We start from the raw sequence: 8,871 nt of genomic DNA, 5'->3' as shown, positions 1-8,871 counted from the left end.
AGCTCACGGACGGATCAACCCCTACATGAGCTCTCCCTGCCACATTGAGATGATCCTAACTGAAAAGGAACAAATTGTTCCTAAACCAGAAGAGGAGGTTGCACAGAAGAAAAAGATCTCCCAGAAGAAACTGAAGAAACAAAAACTTATGGCCCGGGAGTAAATTCAACATCTAATAAATGTTAATAAAAGTAAAAAAATAAATAAATAAATAAAAATATGTTTTCCGATGGTCTTAGGCGACCCCTGTGAAAGGTTGAGAACCGCTGGCCTAAGCCAATCCTTCTAATAAATATCTTCCTATATCTAGATCCTACTGGCTCTCTTTCTCTAGAGAACACTGACGAATAAACCTATTTTTCTTACTAAAGGTTTATTCAATATTACACCAGTTGAATTCCTGATGAATGTAATAAGTTAGGAGAGCCCAGTCTTGGCATCAAAGCCTGAAAAACAACTTAAGAACATACTGTGTTAACAACTATAAACTCTGGAGGAAAAAACTTCAAAAATAACTACTTGAAGATTCGCATGAGTAAACAAAACAGGTAGAAATTTTAAGACGTGACTGGCACTGGGGTGAGTTTCATGTACGTATGTTTGTTTGTTTGTCGGTTGGTTGGTTGGTTGGTTGGTTGGTTGGTTGGCAGGGTGAGGGGAGCAGCTTTGCCCCAAGCAGGCCATAGTCACAGAAGTTGGGCAGTACAAGCCGCTAAAACGTCAAGATTTATCCTACGGGCTGCCTGGCCAGAAGACAGGAAACGGAGCCTGGGCAACCACAGCTGGCTTCCAGTGCAATCTAGAAGAGGAGCAAGCTGAAGAAGGCATGTCTCTAACTCTTAATGAACACTGTACAAGTCTCAGGCTGACCCGTTAACAGTACAGATGTATAGGACAAACTCAATGCAACATCATAAAGGCTTAAAAAATTGAACTGAGATTTGAACCTACAGGAGACAAGACTTATAATCTGAACCTAAGGTGGTCCAAGGCTAATTGCTCATGAAATAAAAAACATCAACATTCTTCAGCTGAATTCAACAGAATTCATAGTCTTTGCAAGACACTATTAACTATATCCCAGACACAATTCAAAATTATTTGACATACAAAGAACCCAGAAAATTTGCCCAATTCTAAAGTGAAAAAGAGTAACACATGCCAACCATAAAGTGCCTCAGAGGTTAGAATTATCAGACAAGGACTTTAAACCAGCTATTATAACTATGCTCATTGAGGTAAAGGAAAAGACACTTGAATGACTAAAAAGATAGGCAATCTCAACAAAGAAGCAAACTTACTTTAAAAATGGAAATTTTAAAACTGAAAAATAAAACATCCGGAATGAAAAATTCAGTGGATGAGCTTAACAGCAAAAGAGAGAAAAAAGAATAAAGAGTCAGTGAGCTTTATCAATACAAATTACACAATCTGAAAAACAGAGAAAAAAGATTGAACAAAAAGATGAACAGGGCCGGCCGAGTGGCGCGTTGGTTAAGAGCTGGCTTGGGACGCCAGAGGGCACCGGTTCGGATCCCACATATGAGGGCCAGTGACACTGCCCTCTACAGCTAAGATGCTGAACAACAGCTCAACCTGGAGCTGGGCTGCTGTGAGTCGCCGGGGACAGCGTAGGCTGCAGCCCCTGCTGCAGTGGATTGCCATGAGCTACCGTGTGTAGCCAGCAGCCAGCGTGAGCGGCCAGCAGCCACAGTGAGTGGCCGTCCAGAAGCCGGCGACTGATCTGCCTCGCCCGGGAAGAGCGCAATGACGGTGCCAACTTGGGCCAGTGAAGCAACGTCCTCCACAACTAGACTGAAGAACAAAAGGACAGCAACTTGTCTGTTCCCCTTCCCCAATTCCCCAGCGCTGTTCCCATCTCCCAATTCCCCAATAAAAATCTTTAAAAAAAAAAACGATGAACAGAGCCTTATGGTTATTAAGGGACAATATTAAAAGATGAAATACATGAGTAACTGGAATCCCAGAAAATATAGAATGAGTTAAAAGAAAAAAAAAGTAGAATTGACCAAAAAAATCCCAGGTTTGGTGAAAGACATAAATATATAAATTCAAGAAGTTCAGTGGACCCCAAAGAGGAAAATATTTTTTAAAACTACATCTAGACTCATCATAATCAAACTGCTGAAAACCAAAGATACAGACAAATCTAAACCAGCCACAGAAAAAAAATACTACATAGAGGGGGACATTTTGAATGACAACAGATTTCTTCATTCTTCATTCTTCTTTCAAGGCACCCAGAAGACTGTGGAACAACATCTTTTTTTATCATCTTCTTTCATAGCAGCCAGAAGAGAGTGGAGCAACATCTTTAAAGGCAACCCTGAATTCTATATCCAGCAAAAATATCCTTCAGGAATAAAAACATTATTCAGATACAGGAGAACCAAGAAAATCCATCACCAGCACAACTGCACTACAAAAAAACTGCCAAAGGAAGGTCTTCAGGCTGAAAGGGAATACTAATATTAGAGCAAAAACTGGATCTTTAAGAACAAATGTTAAGCATTTGTTGGAAATATTTAATGATGTAAATTATACCTCAATAAAGTAGTGAAAAAATGAAGGAAAATTATTTCTAACCTGAAATCTATATGCATTCAAATTGACAATCAACTATGAAGGTAGAAAAAAGACATTCATAGAAGTGCATTTCTAAAAATATTTCATGTATTCATTCTTACAAAGCTACTAAAGGATGTGCTCCACCAAAATGACAAAGTAAATTAAGAAAGAGGATGACATGAGGTACAAAAGAAATACAAAGGTAATTTTCCAAGGCAAAAGAGAAAAGAGACCCCAGGATAGCAACTGTGCATCAGGAATAGAGGGCAACCACAGATTGGAGGATAACAGTCTAGAGTAGTAGCAAGAGACAGACTGACATCACCATGATGTCTGCCACTAAAGTATTATTGTCTTTTTAACCCAAGGCAGAATGCCTAAGCAAGAAGCCTGCTTCTTGTTCTTGTCTCAACTTGACCATAATCAGATGCAGTTCCCCTCCAGTAACTTCAACTGAGGCCACTCATTTTGTCACACAAAAGTATCCTACTTTGATCAACTCCTGAGCTTGTGAATTGATTACAGGCCAGATTATCTATAGTATGTATGCTTTCTTTCATGCAGCAAAGAAAAAAAACAAGAACTACACACATGCAGGCTCCTTTGTGCAAAAAGACACACAGAACAGTAAATGAGACCTAGTGAGAATGGCTGCCTCCCAGGACTAAGTGAGAACAGGCTGAAACGGAAGCAGGTGAGAACTGGGTAAAAGAAATGGATGTGGAGTAACTTCACTGCATATGTCTTTTTGTATGTTCTGACTTTTGAAGCTACATTCATGTTTCACATACTCAAAAAAAATCAACATAAAATGAAATAAGAATGGAGGAAATAGGCTAAAATACAAGGCAAATAAAGACAAACGATTCTAACTATATTTAAAATAGAAAACACAACATACTAAAGGGATGGTGGAAGAACTAACCCAAGTTAGTTCATTTGAGCACAGTATTTAAATCCTAAAGTGAAAGACAAAAAGAATTGTAAATTAAAAATTAAACTCAATTTAATAGATTAGTTTTTCAAAGAGTTATAGGCTAGCAATTCTAAAACTACTTTCTGTATAGTCTAGGATGCAACAAATAAATATACTATGGATAATAAGAGAGGTTTGTCAATGTTGGAGAGAGAAATTACAAACACAGAAAGTGGAAAGGCTAGAATAAACCCTGTGGGACTGAAATAGAATTGGAGATGTCACTATTACTCAGTGGTTTATAATATATGGAGATAGATAGCTACAGAAATATGGATGTGTCTATACACACACGTATACAAGTATGTATGAAGAGATTCTTATATTATCTAGCTCTGTGTTCTAAGAGGGCCTAGAATAAATGATATCCCAGTAGCAATAAACATATCTAGTATCCAGATCTCAGTTTCTAAATACCATTCACTGCTAAAGGAACCAGGGCTCCTTAGAAAAATGGCCAATTCTGAGACCAGCTTAAGGAAAGTACAATATGAGCCCAGAACAGGGTTGGCACACTACAGCCCACAGGCCAAATCCAGCCAGCCTCCAGTCTTTGTAAATAAAGTTTTATTGGAATACAGCCATGCTCATTCATTTACAAATTGTCTATGGCTGCTTTCCTGCTGCAAGGGTGGAGTTAAGTAGTTGCAACAGACTGTATGGCCCACACAGCCAAAAATATTTACTATCTGGCCACTTAAAGAAAAAGTTTGCCAAGCCCTGGCCTAGAATATCTTGTTGTTCCAGAAAGTAAGGAAACACTCAAAAAATGATGGGGACATGTCAGAAGTTCACAGGACCCAGTTGAAAAGGCTCCTACTGGCCAAATATATGACAATTTACGTATTAATTTTTTAAAGTGACAGTTTATATATAACCCATTAAATACAGTAAGAATCCATGAGTACATACTGATAAAAACAAATAAATAAATGAAAGGGGGAAGCTCTTCCTTATAGCAGAATCTCAACTAAAAAATGTAGAAAAACATGATGGAATTAGAAAATTACCACTGACAATCATCATTGGCATTATAATTCAGATGCATTAATGAATGCTAAAACTAGCGGGTAAAAGTGTGGAGGAGTCACAGAATATTAAACAGTCTCAAAATATCCTCAAAGATTCTTATTCATCACAAAGAGGAAAAGCACATCTTGACAGAGGAGCAATGTGGCAGACCACAGTAACCACATGATCAAAGTACACACCTGTCACGGGACAAGTCAACACACAGGCCTCCTGATACCGTATGAAAAACAGGTCACTTGCGAAACATGAATTAGACCCAAACCAAGGGACTTGCGACAAAATAACTGACCTATAAATTTCAAAAATGTTAAATTTTGAAAAGTAAAACTGTTCCAGATCAAAGGAGACTAAAGACAGCTCTATACGACTTATGATCCGGGAGTTTCTTTCCCTGGAACAGCAAATGGGAAACTTGAAGCCATTTGAATAAGATTTATAGATTACATCAATGGCATTACATCAGGTTAATTTCCTGATTTCAATCCTTGCACAGTGGTTATAAAAGAGAATGGCTTTGTGTTGAGTGCCTGCAACTCACTCTCAGTTAAAAAAACAAACAAACAAAAAAAAGGTCAAGTGGGGAGGGATAGTAAAGTAAATGTGGTAAAAGGTTAATAATGCCGGGGAGTCTGGTGAAGAGTATAGATTAATTCTTCATACCATTCCTGCATCTTTTCTGAATGCAGGTCTGAAATCATACGTTCCCAAAAAGAATCCAAGTCTTTAATTATAAAGTCATCTGTGTTTATTGAGTTACATCTCTTTCTCATGCTCAAGAACATTCCCAGCAACTGACAATAGAACAATTAGAAACATCCCCTAACATGGGATACAAATGATGTACTAAATAAAAGAAGCTCAAATAACCAGTTCAAGAATATGTGGGCTACAAAATCATTTCATCCTGTTTTATGTGGGCCAAAACAGATTTATTAGCTGCAAACTCAAATAAAGTGATCTCAAATGAGAGTTATGTCAGTAAAAACACTGCCTCTCAACAGGTCAGAAGTGACTTTACTCACATTTTACAAAATATTTTGAGGATTTAAGAGATTAAATGTCCTGAAAGGAACAACAACCCAGCACTTTCTGCAAACACAGCTGTTGGTGAAAGCTCTTGAGAAAAGAAAAGTTCTGGAATAGGAATCAGTCGTAGAAAGAGATAATGGTTATAAAATATTAAGAAAATTTTGGAATCTTTTCTTATTAATCCCTCTAATAGCTGACTTGTTTCTAAACATGTGCTTCATTACTGTATGCTAGGTCCTGGGCACAGAGCAATGAACATGACGTGACCTACAAGGTCCCTTACTCTCATGGTGCTTACAATCTAGGGGGCGGAGAGGACAAGTAAACAGACAACCAGGCAGTGAGGACAGACTGATGAGATAGTGACAAACGGGATGTGGAAAGAAGAACGTTCCTTTATCATTGGTGATTAGAAGAAAACCTCTACTGAGGAAACAATACTGGAGCCAATACCCAAATGTTGAGAAGTCCACCATGTGGAGAGCCTGATTGGCAGAGGCATGACAAGGGCACAAAACAACAATGGAGAAACAATCTCAGCATGTTCAAAGAAGTTCAAAAGAAATAAAAAGGCCTCATTCATACTCTCAGTATAGTAGATGACACCAAAGAACTATTAATTCTGTAGCAAGTATGATAATGACATTATGGCTGTGTATATCAATTTCCATATTGAATAGCATGTATATGTGTATGCGATAGTACAACAAATGATGTCAGGGATTTCTTTAAAATATTTCAGCAAAGGAAAGAAATAAAAAAAGGACGAATGAGGCAAATGTACAAAAATTCTTGAATTTGGGAAATGGGTAAATGGGAGGTGATGAATGACTCTCTATAGGTTTTGTATGTTTGAAATTTTTCATAATTTTTAGAAATCCCAAATAATAGAAACTTCATGTTAGAACTGGCAATAACTCATACAGTCTTTCTCTTACTTTGATACTCCAGCTCAGCTCTTAGCACTCCAGTCTGTCTTCTGACCTCATCTGAGGATATATAAATGAGAACAGGTACATACTGGATGGGTCCTACACTCTACGACTGAGTCCAGCTTCTATGACAGACAGAGCTCATCTACCAAAGGCAGGGTTGTAACCCAGAGAAAGTTAAAGTAAGAGAATATAAACAGCCATCTATTGATAAACAAGTCACGCTTTCTGAGAAAAGTGGAAATTGCCTGGACTAAAGACCATCTTCCCAGAAATTAAAAAACCCAACAGGCTTCTTCCCTCTCCATTCCACAGACGCTTCTTTGGCAAAGATCTCCTGATGGTGAAAGCCCACTGTCACGCTTCAGACCTTGCTGTAGCCTTTGACACAGCTAAACATCCCCCTCTCCTTGAGCCTCTCTATTTCCTTGGCTGACATGGCAGCAGTGCAAAAGATGCCTGTACTCCTTCCTTTTAAGGACAAGTGTCACCTCCACAGCCCCTCTTGAGACTCTGTGACCAGTTCTGAAGGAGCCAGGAGTGGGTCTCTAACCCAACAATCGGTGATCTACAGTCGAATGGTGTGTCTGAAATTTCTATTTCTGATAATACAGTGGAGTCCATATTCTGAAAAATCTTGTGATTCCAAATTACTACAACTGCTGAACAAAATATTACCAACTTCTTGAGAGCACAATTGAGCTCTCAAGAAAGGAAAGAAAATCCCCGGAAGCTAAAAACCAAGTGAGAGCCAGAAACAACACTGTAGAAGCTGAGGTACAGACCCCAGAGCACATCTCGGTGGCAGTGCTCTTTAGACTTGTCGTCTAAAGCTGCAGGAGGGACAGGGAATCAGGCTCTGACCATATGAAACGTAGGGAGGTACAAGTTACCCCCTACAAAAAATCAAGACCCATAAAGGGCAATCAACTCAGTGAAAAGGTGGGCTAGAAAAAAATGCACCAACTGGTGAAGAAAACAACCAAGCAATGGGTCTGTTTTGAGTCGGGCTCCAGCTGAGGGCACAGGAGTTTCCCCTGAAGATTCATAGCCAGGGACTCGCACTCACAGTATAGTCACTCTAACCCCCAGCACGCACACTGACTTAAAGTGAGCAAAGGTCGGTGGTGTCCCAGGGTGCTGGCTGAATCAGAAACTCCTCTCAAAGCAATCCAATTCAGAACGTTCCCACAGTCAAAGGCCTGAGAAATGCTTACAGACACATGAGGAAGACAGCCTGAAGAAGAGCGCCATCATGACTGAGAGGCACAAAAAAACAACAGCAAAATGTGGTGCAAAATAGTTTGAGGTCAAAAAAAGATAAATACACCATATTTTAAAACTATAATGTGTATAACGAAAAAGAAAAGTGAAAGAAACTTACTAAAAGACAAATTTTTAAAGAATTAAACAGAACTTTTAGAAGTAAAAAGTAACAAATGTTAGTGGGTAACTTTATAGGTAAAGGTACTAGACTACCTTTCTTCTTGAGTTCTTAAAGTTATGTTAGATGGCTAAAAGCAAAAGCATAATATTGTCTGATATGGTTCTCGATGTATGTAAAGGAGCTATTTAAGACAACTAATTATAAAGTAGGGAGTATAAATGGTGGTAAGGTTCCTACATATCACCTAACATGGTAAGATATCAATACTATTGGGTTGTTGGAAAAGTCAGGATGTATTTTTTCTGTTTTTCATTGCAAAAATGTGTCATGACTTTTCGGACAACCCAATAGTAGACTATGACGTTAAGTAAAGATGTCAGTTCTCCCTGAACTGATCTTTAAATTCAGTACAATTCCTATCAGAATTCTCAGATTTCTTGTAGATATAGACAAGCTTATCTTAAAATTTATATGGAAATGCTAAGGAACTAGAATAACTAAAAATAATGAAAAAAAACAATACAGTTGGAGGAAGCATACTATCCGGTTTTAAGCTATTTATCAATAGAAATCAAGACAGCATGGTATTTTCAGCACGACAGACACATAAGCCCATGGAACAACACAGAGACCCCAGGAATAGACCATACGAATATGTGCAGCTGATTTTTGACAGCGGTGCAAAAAGCAATTCAAGGGAGAGAAAACAGCCTTTTCAACAAATGGTGCTGGAACAACTGGACATCAAAAGGCAAAAAAATAGGGCCGGCCGAGTGGCGCGATGGTTAAGAACTCGCTTGGGATGCCAGAGGGCCCCGGTTCGGATCCCACATATGAGGGCGAGTGACACTGCCCTCTACAGCTAAGATGCTGAACAACTGTTCAACCTGGAGCTGGGCTGCCGTGAGTCGCTGGCGACGGCGTAG

At 38.9% G+C, this 8,871-nt stretch overlaps 1 protein-coding gene across 7 annotated transcripts in view; it reads right to left on the bottom strand.

Moving 5' to 3' along the window:
- Window positions 1–8,871, bottom strand: part of DIS3L2 (DIS3 like 3'-5' exoribonuclease 2) — a 327,384-nt gene that overhangs the window by 291,507 nt on the left and 27,006 nt on the right. Inside the window, exon 1 of one of the 7 annotated variants that reach the window (XM_019628933.1) lies at window positions 6,565–6,594. The exons of the other annotated variants lie outside the window; for them this stretch is intronic. The gene's annotated coding sequence lies outside the window, so the exon portion shown is untranslated. Of the gene's footprint in view, window positions 1–6,564; window positions 6,595–8,871 lie in introns of those variants that run through there. 7 annotated transcript variants of the gene reach the window in all.

The sequence above is a fragment of the Hipposideros armiger genome, unplaced genomic scaffold (assembly GCF_001890085.2).
Source record: "Hipposideros armiger isolate ML-2016 unplaced genomic scaffold, ASM189008v1 scaffold_17, whole genome shotgun sequence".
Lineage (NCBI taxonomy): Eukaryota > Metazoa > Chordata > Mammalia > Chiroptera > Hipposideridae > Hipposideros > Hipposideros armiger.
This window is presented reverse-complemented; position numbering and strand designations above follow the sequence as displayed.